Source organism: Amblyomma americanum, chromosome 5 (genome assembly GCF_052857255.1).
Source record: "Amblyomma americanum isolate KBUSLIRL-KWMA chromosome 5, ASM5285725v1, whole genome shotgun sequence".
In the NCBI taxonomy this organism is placed as follows: Eukaryota; Metazoa; Arthropoda; class Arachnida; order Ixodida; family Ixodidae; genus Amblyomma; species Amblyomma americanum.
Genome location: NC_135501.1, coordinates 84,702,400 through 84,724,375, shown reverse-complemented (window position 1 = coordinate 84,724,375; position 21,976 = coordinate 84,702,400). Strand labels below are relative to the sequence as shown.

At 46.8% G+C, this 21,976-nt stretch overlaps 1 pseudogene; it reads right to left on the bottom strand.

Annotated features, from left to right (window-relative positions):
• The window catches only part of LOC144134022 (uncharacterized), a 45,933-nt pseudogene extending 44,916 nt beyond the window's left edge, over nt 1–1,017 (bottom strand).
• Nucleotides 1,018–21,976: the final 20,959 nt, after the last annotated feature.

Sequence of the window (21,976 nt, the reverse complement as noted above, 5' to 3'; positions counted from 1 at the left end):
AGCGGAAAGGGCCATGGAATTTAGGCCCTGTGTATAAAGCACGTATTCCATTGATTCTTGCCCTTCTCGTTCACCCAAGCCCGGCAAGGGTAGGCGACTGAGCGCGTCTGCGTTAGCATTTAGGTGTCCTGGGCGGTACTCGAGATCATAATGGTAAGCCGACAGCAACAGGGCCCACCGCTGGATTCTTCCCGCGGCCATGTGCGGAATTGGCCGTTCCCGGTGAAACAGACCGGTCAGTGGCTTGTGATCCGTCACGAGAGTGAAATGATTTGCCAACAAGTAATCTCGAAACTTGGTAACGCCGAACACCAAGGCCAACGCTTCTTTTTCCAGTTGCGAATAATACCGCTCAGCCGGCGTCAGAGCTCTCGAACGGAACGATATGGGGTGGTCCTTGTTCCCGATTCGGTGTGACAGCACCGCGCCGAACCCCACTGGTGAAGCGTCGCATTCAAGCCGCAACGGCTTTTCGGGGTCGTAGTGGACGAGAAGTTCCGCTTCCCCCACAGCGCGCTTGGCTGCCTGAAATGATTTTTCGTGCTCGGCTGCCCATTGCCACCGTGCTCCTTTCGCCAACAGCCTATAGAGTGGAGCCAACGTGGTTGCAAGATTCGGCAAAAACTTTGCGTCATATGTGATCAAACCCAAAAAGGATTTTAGCTGGCTCACCGTCTCTGGTCTTGGTGCGGCGGTGATGGCTTCCATATTCTGAGGGGGGTGCAAGCCAGTTGCGTCGATCTTGTGGCCCAAGAACGTAACTTGCTTCTCGCGGAACCTGCATTTGTCAAGGTTCAACTTGAGTCCGTTGTCGCGCAGCCGCTCGAAGACTTGCTGGAGAGTTGAATCGTCGTTCTCCTTTTCAGCAATAATGATGTCGTCCAAGTACACCTTGACTCAAGGAAGACCTTGCAGAACGGATTCGAGGCGGCGCTGGAACAAAGCTGGAGCAGATGCGATGCCGAAAGCGAGGCGGTTGTATGCAAATAACCCTTTGTGTGTGTTCAACACGGCCATTTTTCGTGCTTCGTCGTCCAGTGGAAGTTGATTATACGCGTGTCGTAAATCCAAAGTAGTGAACACCTCTCCGCCGTACAGAGATGCGAAGATGTCCTCAATTTTTGGTTAACTTGAAGTCTCCACACAGCCTAATATCCCCGTTTCGCTTCACTACGGGCACGACGGGCGTAGCCCACTCGGAAACTCTCACTGGTGAAAGCACTCCTTCCTGTACTTGGCGGTCGATTTCTGCAGACACCTTTTCCCGAAGCGCGTATGGCACCGGTCGAGCCTTGAGGAAGCGTGGTAGAGCGGCATCTATTTTGTGTAGTTTCACGGGTGGTCCCTTACAGCAACCCAAACTCTGCTCGAAAACTTCCGGAAATTCCGTCAAAAGTTTCGCCGCCGTGGCGTCACTGTGTACTACATGTATGTTCTGCGACGCGCATTCTTCCAGTAGTGCCAGGCCAGCCTTACGGAAGGCCTGTATGGTGTTCTGGCCGCACAAAAGAGGCCCGTTGCAATCCACTACAACCAGCGAGCTGTCCACTTGCGTGATACTGCATTCGACTTTCATGGCTACTCGGCCAAGAACCGGCAGCGGCCCCAGGAAGCACGTCAGGCGCAGTGAAGTCTTCTCCAGTGGCGGCCACCATTCCCGGTTATTATCGAATACCCTTCTTAGAATGACGCTGATAGTGCACCCTGTATCTATCAGCATGCGCAGGTTCCGGCCTTCCCAGATGAAATCCCTTTCAAATGGCCGTGCGGACAAGTTCCTACTGTTGTTGTGAGCCTCCAAAGCGTAGAGAATATCCTCGCTACTTCCGTCACTGCCGTCTAGATCCTTCACCGCAAAGGTGCCTGAGCGGTTAGTGCGACGGCTGGAGCACATCCTTGCCAGGTGACCCTTCATGCCGCACTTGTGACACGCCGCTTTCTTGTGTCTGCACACTTCCGAAGCATGGTTCCAGTTACGCCTTCCGCACTGCGTGGACTCTGTCATGGATCCATGCCCGCGTCCGGACTTCTGCGGATTCCTCCTGTGCTTCTGTACGAAGTTGGCAGCACCGTTGTCGTTGAAGCTCCTCTCTTGCATTGCCCGGACATTCGTTTCTGCGGCTTCCGCTGCTTGAGAAAACGCTTCTACCTCCGCCAGGCTTAACTTCTGCTGCGACAACATGTGTCGTCGAGCTTGTTCATCACGGATTCCGCAGACAATCCTATCCCGCAGCATGCGGCCCGAAAACTTTTCGAAACTGCAGTCCTTTGCGAGACGTCTCAAGTCGGTGATGTAGTCCCGTACCTTTTCGCCTTCCGCTTGGTTCCGCATAAAGAATGCGTAGCTTGCTGCAATCTCATTGGCTTTTGGATCGAAGTGGTTGTCCAGGTGCTGTATGACGACTTCGTAGCTCTCGCTGTTCACCGATTCCGACTGGCACTGGCCTTGAAGCACGCGAACCACGTTGTCGCTCAGGGCCGACACCAGAAGCGCACGCTTTTTTCCCGGATCTGTGATGCCGTGGTCCTCAAAAAAGGCCTCCAAACGAACACGGTAACTGCTCCAGCTACCTGTCGTATCGTCGAACTCGGGTGGCCTGGCTGTCATCGTGCAGCTATCCCATCCTCGTCGCCACTGAAGTAACGGAACGTAGCCGGTGGGTAGAGGCAGAACAAAGAACGTTTATTGCCGGGTGTTGCTGGCTTATAAAGACCGGAAAGGTCACATGACACATGACTGGCATGATACGCGGCACTTGTGACACAGTCTTGGCTCAAGCTATACATCAGCCTGCGTGCTTGATAACTTATCGCGCGTACTTTATAATACTACAGCTTTCATAACTCAAAATGTGTGCTGCACATTGTAATAACTTAGATTTTTCAATTATTGTATTGCAAGCTTTTGCAAAAAGGCAGCACCTACTAGAAAGCCTTTTTAACTGGCCAAAAGGGGCAATAGGGCCATACTTATCTAATGACGACATGTTTTATGAAAAACAAAAGCTTTATTGTTACCTATAGCTACCAGAACGATATCTGTTTACAAAAATCATAGAAACAAACAAGGCATACGATAAATAAAAAAAACTCTTTATGTGGTCCTCCTGCCCTCTGCATAACCCCCAACTTCTGGGAAAGGTGCTTGCTGACGGCTTTTAGCCTCTTCTCTGCAAACTCCTTTGGCGCATCTCCCATGTAGATATGGAAAAGAGCCGTACAGCAGAAAAAAAGTATATACGTGATTAGAATGCAAATGAATGCATGTGATAAAGGCAAGCCTTAAGTACAAGTGAAATTCGGGATTAGCACTCTCAAAGAGAAGTGAAGCAGCAAAGTTGAAAAGGAACAAAGTTCAACTATTAAATGCAAACTTTTATTGTAATGTACGGCTACGATTAGCGTGCAGCACCGACTCAGGCAGCTCAACTGAAACTCGGTGCTGGCTATGCCCAAAACAAACGGTCAAGGGCATGCAAGCTGCATCATTTGCTTGCTATAGCACTGCCGCAAAATTTTAGCCAGCTGCGTGCTGCTCGTACTGACAGCCACGGAGAGTGCAAAAAAGTTTCGATGGAGTGAAATGTGGCAAAGTGCTGCTATCAAGCTGCGCCATTAAATCATTTTCTAAACAAAAAAGTTATATATAATACACATACACAATTAATAAATATGCACTGAAATGCTGCTACTAGGGCTCGGCTGCTCAGGTGTGCAATGTAAGAATGACGCTTTGCAAATGCAACTGCAGCAACCCCCTAGTCCCATCACGTGTTAGAGACAATGTGGCTGTGATCCCAGTAATGCACGAAGATTAATGTTTTTTTTTTTCAATGTATAGGCACTCCCAGCCTCATGTCCGACTTGCTTATGGAGACTCTTAGGAAAGGTTTTTTCTGCACAGAGCAGGTGGCGACGTTACAAGAGACAATGTATTTTTTTCTTCATATCTGCACAGGATTGGTTACCATGCGGCGCCAAGCAGTATAAAGCATCAACTATGCCACAAATAGTCTGCCCAATTAATTGAAATATTTAGTCAAGCCCACTTATAATGGCCGCCGTTACAATGGACGCTCGCTCATTGCGAATGAGGGTGGCGCTACCATCAAAACATGTGTTACAGCAATCGTACTGCGTCTCAGATACAACGAACAACCATGACCACACAACTGGGTTAGAGCTAACAAGGAGGCACTGTGAACTCCGCTCCGCAATCGAAAAACATGACCTTCCCACCAGTGTGGTGACTGGATAGCGTTTTCCAGTTTCCACGGCACTCACACACCATCTGCCAAAACAAGGTGGCGATGCCAAAAAAGCAACAATAAAGCTGGCATTAGAAATGCTGGGCAAGCGTGCACCAATGGTTCACAATGTCAATTGGTGCATGCACGCGTACCGGCTTGTTCAGAGTCGAAGCAGAGGCATGATGGGCGTGAGACCAGTGCAACTTTGAAAGCGAAACTACTGCCGGCAATCGGTGACCAACCACTGACAGCGATCTCAGATCTTTGAATGCTAGTCATGTGGTATGCATTGCTGGCGCGTTTGGCTGTCCAATCGGTTCTCAAACTAAGGCGCTGCAGAGCCGTGGAGGCCATGTGCATACAACAATCAGTGTAATTGACACGTTCTGTGCGCATGCATCAATTGCAACAGATTCGTTGCTGCATCCTTAAAAATTGGTCAAAGATTGTAGAATGTATAGGGCGACCTGCCGCCAGTTGCTGTGAACCCTAATTTAAAAATAATTAATATCAACCTCATAAAGCAGGTCATTGGCAGAAATGATCTCATCGAGAGCCACATGAACACTGGAGAATTTTTAAAGCGCCTTGATAAGGTCTGCACGAAGAAGCACAAGGACATAACGCAACTTGTAAAAACTAAACGCTACTTTAGCCTCACTTTGCGTTTTTTGCTGTAACAAGGCGTCTAGTTACTACAAACCACGGATACAATAAACACGATCTCCGCGACTATCATGTTTTTATAAGTGGGCTCGCCTGGAGCGCAATCAAAAGAACGCACTGGCACCTTTCAGCGAAGAGACGTTTTCCGGTGTAAGCGCCGGTTTTGCTTCGGTTCTGCCAACCGATCGGCACTTGTTTGATAGCATGACGATCACGCAGCGGCTCTTCAACTCGTCTGGCGTCCAGTAGACTTGGGTTGCACTACGCCAGAAAATTGAGTCTGTCGGTGCCCTCAGTGGCATATGCCGGGCGTTGTGCTCCATGCAGGCACCACTGCCAGCATAGACCTGCAGCAAACATGAAGAATTTCACTAGTTCACACTGACAGGAGTGACTGACAAGATTTTAAATAAATGTTCATGATTTTAAAATTAAAAAACCGAGAAACACAGATATATAGGCATGAATTCATTCTTCGGTGGCCAGCAGTGTCCAAAATCAGAAGAGAAGTAGATAATCTAGCGTTATTTTTTTTAATTTTTAAACATGATAGTGTGCAATAAAGCAAACGCCTTTGGCAGTTCTTGTTTGGCTTCATAGTTGAAAACCATTTAAAGTTAAAAGAACATTCCCTGCCCCTAGTCAGATAAATTTCAGAAACGTATAACTTTCAGAGATTAAAAACTAGGTACACTTCGAGACAAATCACTTATTAATTCTAAATTGTTTCAGATGCCTCCTTGCTATATGTTGAAATTTACTCATTACTAAGGTTGGACATAGTAACCTCCACGTGATCAAACATTATTGTATCCTGAGGATATTTTACCCGCGAAAATAACCGCAGGTCCATTATTCTATCATCAGGCAATGAAGTACAAAAATGTCACTGAGAAGAACGGAAAGCTGGGCAAGTTGGTTTTGTGTTATCCATTGTAAACGGCTGCAAAAAGCCAAACATAGACAAGCAGGACAACACGAGCGCAGACTTTCAAATAGTGGTTTGTTAAGCACACGTATATTTATACTTTTTCCAGATGCGCCCAAAACAAAAACTAAAAGCAACACTGCCTCATTCCCGATTCATAATCTGCTTTTAAGATCATGCCCTCTTCAGGAAGGGAGTTTCGTAGCTAACCATTGATAATGAAGGTTTGCTAACGCATGCAAAACCCTTCTTATTAATGTGATATGCTCCCTTACTAACTCCCTTACTTGAACGAAAAAAACTTCGGCAAAAGTTTATTTAGTTGGGTTCTTGAGATTGTTGAGAGGAAACTGACGCCAACCGATGTTTTTAACTTTACCCAGCGTTTCGAGACGAACTCGGTCCCTTCTTCAGCGGTGACTTAAGTGCGCCAGCCGTAGCCGGACGCTGCCTTCGCTCTCCCTTTGCTAGCACGTGGTGCAGTCCACTAACGTACGCGAAGGGGAGCCTTCCTGGAGTCCTATTCATCGCCGCCTTTTGTGAGCAGGATGTGCCATGACTCAACATGTCGCCTCTTGAACAGGTTTGGCTCCACGGCCTAGACGCTCACCTCCTCGAAGGCTATCGGGTGGTCGGCGAACACTCTCTAACTCGCAGTGTCGGCGAGGGGGTTGGATTCTGAATTCATTATTAGGATGTCATTTTTGTGTTGCCTTATTGCTTGGTGGAGGTTTTTTTGTTTCGCCGGTGTGTGAAGCCGGGTACTTTTAGCATAGAATTTTGTAAACGACACCTGGTTGTATTTCTTTTCTGGGGACGCGGTCTTTCGGTCGTGGAAAGAAGAGGCTTATTGTCGAAACAGGTTTGTGAGGCACGTAGATTCCATGTTTTCCCAGAATGCGTTCAAGTGCCTCGCTGGCTCTCCTCACATATGGAAGCACAACGGAGCGAGTTTTGTTGTTTTATTATTGGCTGGTCCCCCTGACCTGCGAGCTTGATGGCGACCGACGCATTGAATAAAGCAACGTCTGTAGCCATTCTTCGGTAGGTTGTCGAAAAGGGTGGCTTCCTCTGCTTTTTTCTATTCAGTTCACAATAGAACGAGAAGTCAACAACACAACGCCATTCCTGGACGTCTTGATAAGAAGAAAAGGGGAGATCTAAGGTTCGGTGTCCATAGGAAGCCAACCCATACCGGTCGCAAGCTAAATTTTAATTCCCACCACCCTACTAGCCACAAGGAATCCGTCGTCTCCCCTCTCCTGAGAAGAGCAAAGTCAATCTGCTCCCGAGAAGCGGAGAAAAAAGCAGAAGAGGCCACCCTTTTCTCTGACCCACAGAAGAATGGCTACAAACGTGGCTTTGTTCAACTCGTTGGTTGCCGTCAGGCTCGGAGGACTGGGAGAGAAGCCAACATGAAACAACCAAACGCGCGCGCGTTGTGCTTCCATATGTGGTTAGAACCAGCGTGGCACTCGAACGCATTCTTGGAAAGCATGGAATCTATGTTTCTAGTGCGCATTTTAAGCAGCTCTTGAGCATCTTCGTTTCGAGTTTTCTCGCGTGGCGGTTGGCGTTGAAGGCTAAGCTGATTTTCCGCGCCAGCGAGTTGGGATTGAGGTTGACTATCAGCTCGTAGTGTAACGATGAATCCTCAACAGCGCAAGGAAAGAGAGAGCCGCGATCCAGGGCCTCGTCCAGCTCTTCAATCGTGTCCAGGGGGTTCGGTGCCGTTCGTACGCTCAGCGTCGAGATAAGGTGACTCCTCATGTAAGCTGACAGAGGGAAGACGCCCAAGAACCAGAAGCACAGCACAGTGTACCTGCAGCGCTTACAGAAGCGCCACACAGGCAGTTGCGTGGAGGTCGCGTACACGGCCGCCAGGACCAGCATGACTGAGTCGTAGGCGTGGTCTTGGAACGAGTATTTGAACTCGATTATGTCCGCGACACCCAGCACTAGTGAGCAAAAAAACAAAACAGGCTGTGAGCAACGCGAATGCGAGCTGCGACCTCGTCACCACTCCGTGAAACGAAAGTGTCTGGCTTACGGCCTGTCGGGAGTAAAAGACGCTGTTGTAGTGCGAGACCACGGCAGGGAAGTCAAACCACTCGGCGAGCCGCTCGTGCAGCGGCACTGGCGTCATGGCGACGTAAATCGCACTGCGCACCATTTCATAGCCGTAAGACTGTTCGTTTGGAAAGGTTATTTCACGGACAGTTATGTTCATCATTTGTAGAAACGTGATCAGGAGACTATGCGGAGACACGGAACAAGACAGACCGGCCACCTGACTTATGGAGCGCACACAAGCAACGTTTATGGCGGCGCCTTTGGGGAAAACATGACTTTCAGTAATCACATTAGTACGTTCTTGGTCACATGTTCTAGCGAGAATCCTAAAACGAGTGAAGCTCGTCACAAATCCCGGCATCTTCCTGCATGACTTCATCCACACAAATCCTGTTCGACACAGGCGGTTTCCAGGAAGGTTGACATGGAGATTAGCCAAATGATGCACGTCTTCATCGTCCCCTAGCAACACCCACACTGTTCGGTATGTTGTCATGTCGCCCTGGCTTATGAAGCGGGCACATTCTTTGAAGCCGTGTGGTCCAAGAGATGGCACCACGAATACCGTCTCCAAACCGTTTGCCTGGTTGGCCATTAGTAACCATTGGAGGCCTAAATCTTGCGTCAGCCAGTGACTGGAGGCCGCCGACAATAGACGAATCCATGCGGCGTCTGAACGGTCCCAGTGACCCTTGCACGAGGCGACGACGAAGACCCTGCCATCGGCTATCAGTGAGCGGACAAGCGTTTGAGGTTCCTCAATATCACTGCTGAGACATATAAGTGGCGAAATAAAGGCCGTTAGCTGCAGGAGTAGCCACGTCGAACTTACGTGCGGCCTACGGTAAATGCCTGCAGATGTCATTGTATATGGTATCGCTGGAGGCTTACGGTCGCAGTATATGCGGACTACACTCTGAGTGCGGCGTGCAGAAGTGTAGAAAAGCCGCGAAACCCCCTTCATGATGCCAGCGGTGGGTGCGATGGAAGTTTCGCGTGCGTAGGTGATGCTTAAAGCGCGTGCGTAAGGGGCACTGGGCACACCTGTTCGAAATTAATGACTGGTTGGCACCGCAGTCGTGATTGCCTTCACGGACAAAGATAATAACGTGTTCATCGCGATGATGTGCAGTCGGCCTGGAGGGTAGTGAAGTTTGCGCTCTCTGCGCTTAATATACATGTGGTAAGAGTTTGTTCTTTTCGCTACAAATCAATCTGCGGTACCTGTCGGTATGCGAGGATGCGGCATGAAACGAAACGCAAAAACATGTCACTAAAGAGGACGAGGCGCTTGCGTACTCAAAGAAAAAAACTTCTAATTACCCCTCGTTTAAATCCCACCGGCGCGTTGTTCTCAGCCAAAAAATTTCTGTCCTATATCTAAAGAAATTTTTTGACTGGACGATGGTCGCGACGTCATCAGAACCTCTAAATTTGAAAATCTAAGGACTTGAAATTTCGGCAGCGATCACTACATATTGGAAATAGTGACCTCAACTGGCCCCAAACGTCGTAGCGCTCGAGCCCCCACCCTTGTCAATTGGGACACGTTCCGCGCTAAAAGAGCCGCCCGAGAAGCTGATACCCCCGAAATACTAGACATAGATATCTGGGCACAGGATCTTTGTCAAGATGCCAAAGCAGTCACCCATACGTTAGACCAGGCTGACCACCTGGAGATTGCGGACAGCCGGCTTCTTCACCTATGGGAGGCAAAGAGTGGACTCGAGAACCGACTCAAACGACAGCGGTGGAACCGCAATCTGCGCAGAAGAATAGCTAGGCTAAACAAGGAGATCGAGGATCATGCAGCTAAACTTACTCAACAAAACTGGGATGACATATGCAACCAAATGGATCGCAATATGGGAGTCTCTAAGACTTGGCACTTGCTCCGTCATCTACTTGACCCTACAGGTAGCAGAACCACCCAGAGGCAGAACCTGCAGAAGCTTGTGCATGAGTATGCAGGCCCACCAGAGGACCTTTTCCCTGAACTTAAAGATAGATATATTGGCAATGCTCCTATCCAAGCCTTCCCAGATTATGCTGGTCCGGAAAACAGGCAGCTCGACTCCCCCATTACTGTGGATGAGGTTAGAGCAGAGATTGCCAGGCTAAAGTGCAAATCGGCCACTGGCCCCGATGCAGTATCCAACAAGATCCTCCGCAACCTGGATGAAGTGTCGCTACAATCACTAACTGAGTATATGCAGAAATGTTGGTCGGAGGGCTCCATCCCACAAATATGGAAAACGGCAGAGATCATTCTCATCCCAAAGCCAGGGAAGGCACTCAGCCTTGAGAACCTCAGGCCGATTTTGCTCACGTCTTGTGTAGGTAAGCTCATGGAGCACGTAGTTCATACCCGCCTCAACCGGTTTATGGAGGAGAACGAGCTGTACCCTCCAACCATGATTGGATTTCGACCAAAACTTTCTACGCAGGATGTAATGCTTCAGCTCAAGCATCAGATTATTGAGGCAAAAACGCGGGACACCAGAATAATTCTTGGACTTGACCTGGAAAAGGCCTTTGACAATATCAGACATGATGCGATCTTGGAGAACCTTCATGAACTCGGGGTGGGAGCTCGCACCTTCAACTATATCCGCGACTTTCTTTCAGATAGAAAGGCGCATTTTCAAGTAGGAGGTCTCCACTCGCATGACTTTCCCCTCGGCAACAAGGGCACCCCACAGGGATTGGTCCTATCACCATTTCTCTTCAACGTTGCAATGTTGAAACTTCCACACCTATTAGCGCAGGTTCCGCAACTCCACCACAGCCTCTATGCTGACGATATCACCTTGTGGACCGCCGAGGGCAATGATGCCGAAATCGAGGAGAGACTACAGCATGCAATAGATATCGTGGGGGACTATGTAGACCCTAGGGGGCTGCGGTGCTCTCCAGCCAAATCTGAATTTCTCATATTCCGGAACATCAGATCCCATGCGCAAACCCCACCGGCCATCGAACTCAGTATTCGCGGAGTCCCCATTCCTCGAGTGCCCGAAATTAAAATCTTGGGCCTAATTCTACAAGAACATGGCTTCAATGGTGACGTAATTCGGAAGCTTCAGGGAACCTCGCAGCAAATTATGCGACTCATTCGCCGCATTAGTAATCGCCACTTGGGCTTGAAGGAAAGCAATACTCTCCGTTTAGTACAAGCCTTTGTGATAAGCCGCATAGCTTACGTATGCCCTTACCTACATCTCAAGTCAGCTGAAAAAGAAAAAGTGGAGGCCATAAAGAGAAAATGCGTCAAACAGGCAGTTGGGCTACCCATGCACACAGCGACTGAGAAAGTGTTAGGTCTCGGTCTTCATAACACCCTAAGCGAGATTATTGAAGCGGTAACCGTCTCGCAGTACGAACGACTATCGGCCACACCAACTGGCACACACATTCTGTCCACATTAGGCATAACATACGAACGACAAGGCGGACCCACAACTGACCTTCCCAAACATATACGCCAGCTTCTGGTCATTCCTCCACTACCTCGGAACATGCACCCAGATTTCCACGCTGAACGTCGTACAGAGAGAGCCAAATCATTAGGCAAACGCTTTCTTAATGATACCTCTGTGCGCTGCGTATGCGCATGCGCTGACACGCAGCGCATACGCAAGCAGCTGTGGGAAAGTGCTAGAGCAGATAAGGCAGACGGGAAAAAGGTGTCACTGAAACACGATAAGCTTCGAATTGATGGCAAAGTTTACACGTGGGATGAAAAGACAGGCTCTCGCCGTTTGGTTCCTGATTTGTGCAGTGCGCTTTCCCAAAGCTAGCAACGACAGTCACACCAGCTCCGTATGATTTCTCTGAATGCTAGAAGCATAGTTAATAAGGTGGACGAACTTGAACACATGTTATTGCAGTATGATCCGCACATCTGCGTGCTAACTGAAACCTGGTTGCACGATATGATTAGAGATGATGAGATTATACCACCAGGATATAAAATGCAAAGAAGAGATAGGGCTTCCCGTGGTGGGGGAGTAGCGATCATTCTAAAAAACAGTATCGATGTCTTTGAAATCGACCAGTTAGAAGACCATGAAAGTTTGTGTTTGAAGGTTTCTATTTGGGGGAACACGTTTGTTCTTTGTGCAGTTTATCGTGCGCCGGACTCGGATGATTTGTTTTTGAGCAGGCTATACGATTATTTGCTGAAATTTCGTGGTAAGAATATAATTATTACCGGTGACTTTAATTTGCCGTCTGTTAACTGGAATGACTTGAACTATGGCCTCTCTTCGTCTAATGATTTCATTTTAGATATGATGTTCTCGCTCAATCTTGAACAGATTGTGCATGACTGTACACGGGGATCAGCGATCTTGGACCTGTTGTTTGTGAGCGAGTCGTTCAGTAATGGCACTGTTCACGTAGAGCGTGGCATCTCCGACCACAAATTAATATGCTTTTGCGGGAAAATCACTGGTGATAAGACCGATAAAACCGTTAAAGTGATCAGCTTCAGAGATTTTAGCAGAGCTGATGATGTCGCGATTCTTGATTATTTGGAATGTCACCTTAGCTCTGTTACCAGTGATCTTGAGGGTTGTTGGACACAATTCTGCAATGCAGTTAAGTTTTGTATTGACAAATATGTTCCGCTCAAGAAAGTCGTTAAACGCAGTGAAAATCCTTGGATTAATAGAGAGATAATTCATGTTAAACGGAAACTTAAAAGACTTAGGAAACAGCACAGGACAGGAACTCCACTGTTTGGGTCATTAAAAAGCAAGATGGCAGAGAAAGTAAGAGAAGCCAGAAATAGCTTTTTCAAAAACAGCCTTGAAGAGTTCATGAGGTCGGACCCATCAAAGTTCTGGCGCCATTTGAATCCTTCCAGGCACGAAATTACGAAGATAAAAATTGACGAGGTGACTATAACAGACGCTAATGAGATTGCAACGCATTTTAACAATTACTTCGAGAGTGTTTTCACGAAGCTAGATGATTTTAAACCTCAGTGTGTTTGTAGTAATGATTATTCTTCTGTTTGTAGTAACGAACTGATAATTAGTCGCGAAGGAGTTTTAGCAATGTTACTTAAACTTAACACAAAAAAATCTTCCGGACCCGATGGTGTTCCCAATTCATTTCTTAAACGCTACGCGGAACAAATATCTCAATACTTAACTGATATGTTTAACTTGTCTTTGACAACAGGTGTTATACCGTCTGATTGGCGTAATGCTCGTGTTGTCCCTATTCTTAAGAAAGGTGACTGCCAACTAGTTACCAATTATCGCCCTGTTTCTTTTACGAATAATTGCTGTAAGTTGTTAGAGCATGCTATTTTTTGTTATATTGTAAAATTTTTAGAGGACCGTAATATTTTAACAGCTTACCAACATGGTTTTAGGAGAGGTATGTCTACTGTTACCCAACTTTTATCTGTAGTGCATGAATTTTCAAGAGTGCTGGATGCTTCCGGACAAACAGACGTCTTATTTTTTGACTTTAGTAAAGCATTTGACAAGGTGCCTCACGGAAAATTATTGTTTAAACTTGAATCGATTGGACTTCCCTCTTTTATAATTCGGTGGGTGCATGCCTATCTTACAGATAGGCAGCAATTTGTAGCAATCCAGGCCTCTTGTTCTAACATGCTGCATGTGACTTCAGGGGTTCCTCAAGGCAGTGTCTTGGGACCCCTGTTATTTTTAATCTATGTAAATGACCTAGTGGATATTGTTGAAAAGGATGTAGAGGTGAGGCTGTTTGCCGATGATTGTATAGTTTTTAAAGAGGTAGTATGTGATTCTGACCACTTGTCACTTCAAAAAACTGTATTAGCAATTGCGGACTGGTGTGAGCGCTGGGGCATGGATATTAACCCAAACAAAACCGTACTATTAAGAATCACAAGGAAAAAAGTGCCCAGATTTCACAGTTATATACTTCACAATCATCCCATTTTAGAAGTTGAAAGCTATAACTACCTCGGAGTAACCCTCACGAACAAACTTACTTGGTCCACTCATATCGCTGACATCTGCTCATCAGCAGTAAAATTATTATGGTTTATTAAAAGAAAACTCAGAAACTCTCCCGTGAGCACCAGAATCACTGCATACAAGGCTTGTGTTAGGTCCCGACTTGAATATGCGGCAGCAGTGTGGGACCCGCATAACAAGAAAGACATTGCTCAACTGGAACGTGTTCAGCGAAAAGCAGTTCGTTTTATTTATGGGAAATATAGAAGGATAGACTCTCCAACTGCATTAATTCGAAAGAGTAATTCACAGTTCTTGGCAATAAGAAGAAAAGTTACCCGTCTAGTACTGCTTCATAATTACATGTCTGCAAATCTGAAGGCAGATCTTCCTGATTGTGTGAAGCTGGCGAGCACTAGGAGAACACGTCATGTACATGAGCAGTCATTAGCACCAATTTTCGCGCGAACTAGTGGGTTTAAGAACAGTTTTTTTCCGAGCACTGTCGCGGAGTGGAATGGCCTTCCTTCGGGTCTATGTAAGTCTAGGAATTTTGAGAAGGAGCTCAAGAACTTATTGTATGGCTCCCAGTATCTTGTTTGATGACTCTGGTTTTGTGTCCTGTTTACTGACTCGCGGTTTTGTAGCTGGTGTTCTTTTAGAAATTTTTTTAGTTGTATGCCCCTCCTGCTTGGGCTAACTCTGGCTTGCAGTATACTGAAATAAATAAATAAATATGTAGATGCGGCAGATTCTTCAGCTGACAAGATGGTAGCTGTGGTCACCACGGAACGTGGTACACTCATAACTGGGGGCACTATACGCACTCAGCACACACATGTTGGAGAAGAAACAGCCATTGCTCTAGCCATTGTGGGATCCTCGGCAGAAACCATTGTCAGCGACTCAAAATTGGCTATACGTAACTACACGTTTGGAAGAATCTCCCCACAAGCAGCACGGATTCTGCTAAATTATCAGCCCACGCGGCGCATTCGCCTAATCTGGACGCCTGCTCATGCTTCCCTTGCTGGTAATGAGGCGGCTCATAACCTAGCTCGAGAACTGTCCCGCCGAGCTGGGTCGTGCAGCCCACCCGCCCTATACTCTGGCAAGGACAGGTTGTTTTCTTACAGAGAAATCCTGCAGCACTACAGGCTTGCAAGACTCAGATTCCCCCCAGCAGATAAAACGCTCTCCAAGCAACAGGCCAAAGCCTGGCGTAAACTTCAAACTAACACCTATCCAAATCCCCAATTGTGTAGCTTCTATTCGGAAGGACTCTACTCAAACAAATGCAAAAATTGTGATGCGAAAGCCGATCTAAATCATATGATCTGGAACTGCCCGCAGTCCCTACCCGCGAGTCACTTCATTACCGACTCTGCTCATTGGGAGGCTCTATTGCTCAGCCCCGACCCGGGGATACAGATCAAGCTCCTCCAGCTGGCTGAAGACGCCGCCGCTGCCCAAGGGATAGCGGCCGCCGTTTAAGCGGGGGGCGACTTCGTGTCGCTCCTCTATATCCACTGGAAATAAAGTTTCACAACCAACCAACTAAAGAGGACGAGGCGCTTGCGTACTCAAAGAAAAAACTTCTAATTACCCCTCGTTTAAATCCCACCGGCGCGTTGTTCTCAGCCAAAAAATTTCCGTCCTATATCTAAAAAAATTTTTTGACTGGACGATGGTCGCGACGTCATCAGAACCTCTAATTTTGAAAATCTAAGGACTTGAATGCTCGAGTACTTTATAAATTGATTATCATTGGATTTCATTGGGTGTTATTATACACTAATCCGACCCGCTAATCAACCTTAAACCACCAATTAATCCTCACTATTCCATTTTTATCTAACTCCAATTATGTGGCCCTAATCCATTTTTTTGGGTGAGCCTACATCCAAAATTTTGGAGGCCTTTTGGGATTTCAAATTTCAGGGGGTGGGACTTCGAAATGCTGTCGTATATTCTTTGAACTGTTGTTAAGAAGGCCTATAAGGTTTCTGCGTATCTGTGCGTTAATTCTGTACTGTGCATTTTTAATCTTTAGCATATTAGCATTAGCATCTTGCGAACATGCACACCTCTTGCATTATTTTAGCATGTTGTGTTGTTTGACCAAATATTATAATGATGCTGTTTTCACTTGGTTCTGTCTTGCAAGTTATCGTTCTTGCTAAAAAACGTTATTAATTTGTTCATTTTGTATAAGAGGCCCCCGTACAGTAACAATCCTCTGGACCTCTTTCTGTAGTGAAATATGCCCTATCTGTTGTTCTCTGTATTTTTAAAATATATTTACATGGTTCTTACATGGCCAATTATTACCATCATTACCTGCTCTTTGCCCATCGTAATTACTGGCCACTAAGGGAACCCGCTATGTTTTTATGCGATCCATGTCGGCATCTGTCATTTCGGTAACAGCTTCAACAGTTCTTTCGGCGGCAAGAAAAGTAGGTAAGGGGCTTAAAATTTATCTGATGTTTTTTTTTGCAGCAGACGTGGAAAGTATACAAAAAGTTTTAAAGGCAAAAGGAGGAAAAACGAATCAAATTTTTCGAAAATTTGGTTGCCGTGATTGTGACTGGCAGAGTGGTATGCACTAGGAGCTTTCATGTCAAGTCAAGTCAAGTCAAGTCAAATTTATTTACATCATTATGATGTGTGAAGGCTCAGGCAAAAAGCAAACGATTTTCGGTTAATGCTCTTGTGAGAGTAACCAAGATGCAGTTGAGAAGATCACGCACCTGGACGCACCTCTAGCCGTGTATTAGGAACATGGATTATGCGGATGTCTTCTTGAGCCCCATTTTTTTATCGGCACAAGCGTAATGAGCCTTTATTATGCATAAATATTGGCAGCATTGTTAAACGAGGCTACTCAACGCCTTTAACCTAGATTTTTGAAAAATTAAAAGTTGCAATTTTAGCGGCAGATTTTTGGTCGCGAATTCTACCGCAGTGTTTTGCGCCCATGAATAAAATCCCAGAGTAAATTATTTTCGCGTAACGATATCACTTTCAAATTATTAGCTTTTATGGCATAAAAATGAAGCAGCAACTTAAGTTCTTAGTCCACACAACAAAAACTTGGACAGCACTGCAGTCTGCTGCCTTGGACCAATGCGAAAGCATTTGCGTTTGAACGTCAGCAACTTTTTTCAACTCATTGTTGTCATGTGACACTTTATCACGTGACCCTTGATGACGCCAGTAACTTTTTTTTTTGCAAGCGATCGTTGTCTAACATCAAGGCACATCCCCAACACTCTTTACCTTCGTACACACCACAACGCGTTCCCTTCGTGCCCTTCGAACGCGCTTGACCCAACGAAGAATTTTATGCCCGCCAAGTTTGAATCGGAGTGACAGTCCTAGTGCTGTGTTCTTCACTGCCTTTTTTCAAGATGTTTGTTGCTTGAATGTGTCGTATTACGATGCATTAGAGGGCCGGGACTGGAACCTCAATGCCATCGAAATTATTTTTTTCGAACGGGTTCACGTGAGAGGTACAATTTCCTGTGGACACATTTTGCGGGCAACTTCTGTGGACAACTTCTGGTGACCGGTCTTCTTTCGCATTAATAATGTCAAGGTAATCGTGAAATGAGTGGGGCAATTTTTTCTTCTATGGGAAGTGAAAACAACTCACAGGACGTTGACAACTATGTAACGTGAGATTCAGCGATAGCTGTTTAAGCATTTAGTTTTGGGCTATTTTTGTAGCGCACCGGTTTGTGTGGTGGTCATGTGATGCACCCCTGCTCTGGCAGGCGGCTGTTCTAAACAGACACACGCGTGAGCTTACGCGACCCAGCTTGACCGGCCCAACGGGTTGGAGCTAGCGCACCCACTGGTTACGCCGACGGCGACGGCGACGAGAAAGCCAGGGACAGGTGCCTAACAGCTGTCGCTGTAAAAACTTCCTGAAGGCAGTAAGGGTAGTATGCAGACTTCAGCCACCAAGCCTCTCTTGCCCAGCCCAGGTGTTTCGCCTTCGCTCGTCAATGTGGCCACAACACCATCCCTTCCTCCAGGATACACTCTGCGCGACCGTTCAGGGCCATGCACTTCTGCGCAGGATGCTAGATATCAAAAGCGGCGACCATATTGCTGACATTTCCTCACATCGAATGAAGGGTTTTCAGTTATGCGTTCACGGCATTTGTGGTGTGTTTGATGAGCGTTTTCCCAAAACGCCGTGAATTATCCCCGTAATACGGAGAGTTTATTGTGGGTGGTGCAGCGCCAAACAGACAGAAGACAAAGTAGAAGACGACACAAATGAGCGCTGACTCACAACAATCTTTTTATTTAGAGCAACACACATTTTATACATCAGAGTCATATATGGCATTAAAAAGAATAGAGTACTTGCAAAAAGCACATTGATCAGGTACAATAGTTATTTCGTTTTTTTTATTTTGCCCCCGGGATAAATCTAAAACACTAAGGCAATCATATTTTATCTGAAAGAGACGACTGAAATGTGTAAGCGAGCCTTTTTATTGCTCTTTGATGTGCTTAGTGCAAGTGCTCTAAGCACTTAAGCCCCAAATAACTGTGAATTAGAAAATCTTTGTTATCCTTAATAAAGAAATTAATTGCGAGATAGGGCTCGCCTGTGTCATCCTCTAATTTGGTCTTTCTTCTGTTTTCCGCTGTACCGCCCATAATGTACTCTTGCCACGGTTGCCAGATATCCATTCTTCTTAGTGCGAAGTGTGGAATCAAGTCCAGCTTTCTTGCACGTTGCTTTTAATTGTGAGCCAACCGTACAATATTGTAAAACAGTGTTATCAACTTATGTTATCAACTTTAAAACCTTCGTTTTAAAGTTTGTCCTGCGCTAGCACCGAGAAGTTAAGACTCACTTAGTAAGCCAGCCGAGTGCGTAATTGACCATGAACAGCAAAAAATTGCGAGCCTCGCGAAGAGATATGGGCGGATATATTGTTTGTTTGCTGCAATCTTACGATACGCGAAAACCATTCTCTCTCTTAAATTGCTCTCATAAATAACTTCCCTTTGAAGAAATCCGCTTGTCGAGAATTTCTTGGTACGCATCGGCCTTCATCACTGCCCCCATCGAGGAGCTCCATCTTCTACGGAGTGTACTGGCTAACACTGCGAAAATTGTTGCGAAACCGAAACCAAAACAAGACCTCTCCAAGTCGGAAGGCAAGACAAGCCAAGCATGCTGGGAAAGAGAAACCACCTAGCGCCCCTTGGAGGGGCAGTCGTTTCATGTAATTCGAAATAAACGGATGTCGTTTGTACTCGCTCAACGAAGTTGTCCATCTTTAAAGGAAGGCGACATAAATATAAGCTGGTGCCGAAACCAGGGATATACCCCGGGACCTAACGAAGACGACTACCTGGATACGACGGCGACGAGTAGCGAGGAAAAAGCCAATTTCTACTCCGCTGCCGCCGCCCAGTGCTACCGAGTGCAGCGACAATGATAGACACAAAGCGAAGAGATCAGCTCTCCAGTCACAAATGAATCGACTCGTTAAGGATATTGACTCCTGCATGACAAGCCGCATGGGCAACGAAAAAGAGCTTAGTGTTTTCTTGGCCAGAATGAGCTCTCTGCAGACCCGTCTAAACGAAGCTAACGCCGCTGTCGAGGAGCTACTGCCAGCGGAAGCAGCGGAGCAGGACTATACCCAAACCACCGAGCATGACGACAAGATCGTTCAATACATCGCGAAGCTCCAAGCTGAGATAAAAGAAGTTCAAGGACAGAGGCAGCCGAAAGAAGAGCCATCACCAAGCAATGACGCAGGCGCGGCAACCCTGCCTTGCCAGGTGAAGCTTCCAAAATTAGAGCTCGTAAAATTTGACGGCAAAGATGTGTCCTGGGAAGAATTTTGGGAACAGTACGAGCGAATGATTCACAAGAACGATAAGCTGACGACCTTGGACAAGTTCGGGTATTTAAAATTCGCTGTGACTGGCGAAGCAGCAATAACGATCAAGGGTCTTCCGCCCACATCGCAGTGCTATGGCGACGCCATCTTGCTACTGAAAAAACGCTTCGGCGGTGAAGACGCCATCGTACAAGGGCACAAGCGAGAGCTCTTGGACCTTGAACCTGTGCGAAGCGCCGAAGATATACGGCCTCTCCGACGGCTATACGCTACCCTCGTCTCTCGCCTCCGTGGCCTGGAGGCGCTCGACCAAAAACAGGAGACATACGGCACACTGCTCTACCCCGTAGTACAGCGCGCCCTGCCGAAAGAAATATTGCTCGAGTTCCACCGAGCCGTGACGAGAGAGGAAACCTCGGAAACGTCAACACAGAGCCCGGATCTCCGCTGGAAAGCGGCGACGCTCCGGGACAGCCAAAAGAAACAGTTGTAAAATATACTCCGTCTTTATTCTCGAAGTTAATTGACTTTTTCAAGATTGAAGTGCAAAGCCGCGAGAACTTGGTTGCTCAGCAAGGTACAGACAAGAAGCGCCAGGTATCAATGCTGAAGACGTTAAACCCAAATGGGAGTTACAAGAACCGCACTGGAACGAAATTTAAATTCTCAGCAGCTGTACTACAACAATCAGCAAGAACAGATAATTGTTTCCTCTACAAGGAGAAAAACCACGAAACCAGCGCGTGCCGTGCTGACATTTCTTTAGAAGAAAAGAAGAAAATGCTCCGTTCGGGAAGGCGCTGATTTCGCTGTACGAAGCCAAATCACCGTTCTAACGAGTGCATAAGCGGCATTAAATGCGGTAACTGTGCAAGGCGGCATGCGACGACAATGTGCGGTCCAGAATTTACCCATCTGAAAGTGAAAGCGAATGCAACTGATGTGACCCAGTGAATTTGCAATCAACATTGAAAGAAACTCGCAAACGGGAAGTACTGCTACAAAAGGCAACTGCGTTGTGTGCCTGCGAAACGAAAGCGGTATACTTACGTGCCCTCTTTGACGGTGATAGCGACGTTCATTCATTACGAAGCGAGCATCAGAAAAACTCGGGTGTCGAGTTCTTGGACCAGAAACGTTGAGGGTTGGCGTGTTTGGTGCACACCAATTGGAGCGAGACTTAAGCAAAGTGTTGGTGTCGCTAACCGCGCAAAACAAAAAGATCCAAAAGATCGAAGTCCTTGAGACAAACGTAGTATGTGAACAAAGAATCCCGATTCCTGAACACAGGATCAAGGAACTACTTGGACCTTTGGCTGCAGCCGACAGGACCTGCAATAACGAAATAGGTCACATCGACCTCCTCATCAGGTCAGAGTATTACTGGGAACTTTTAACTGGAAGAAACAAGCCCCTAGATGAAAAACTCTGATCTGTCGAGACTTCCTTTGGGTGGTGTATTCAAGGACCAGTAAAGGTAAAGATAGTTGACTCGCAGTGCATGCAAACCATTGCCCTTCGCATATCACTGGCCGAGAGTGAGACCATAAACTGCTTGGAACATTTCTGGACACTGGAGGCTATCGTAGTCACGGATGACGACAACTTTGTTGGGCAACGGGTGCTCGATTATTTCGAAGACAATATACTACGTAGTGGATCACTATGCGAGGTAGCCATTCCTTGGATGCAAAACATCGATCTAAGTGACAACAAGGAGACTGCTGAAAAACGACTGTCCCGACTGACAAACCGCCTGCGAAGAACTCCTGAATTGCTGGGAGCCTACGACGTTCTCATCAGACAGTATTGCATAGACGACAAAGCTGAGCGAGTGGTAGAAAAGGAAGAAGGGGGAAAGCTGATCTACTACATGCCGCACCAGCCGGTGTTCCGAGAAACGAGCAATACGACGGGACTGCGAGTGGTTTTCGATGCTTCGTCGCGTGGACCGAGGTTAAAGTCATCGAACCGAAACGTCAAGAGTGGTACGAATTTGACAGCTGACCTTATCGCACTGCTACTGAATTTCAGAAGCAACAGAATAGCCTTGGTGGCAGATATTGAAAAGGCATTCTTGCAAATAGAGATAAGAGAGGACGACAGAGATGCATTGCGCTTTCTGCGGTACCATACGAAACCAGTTGCAAGCAGAACAACAGGCGAAGTGCACACTTTTGGAATGAAGCGAGTTCCTTTCGGAACCATGGCGAGTCC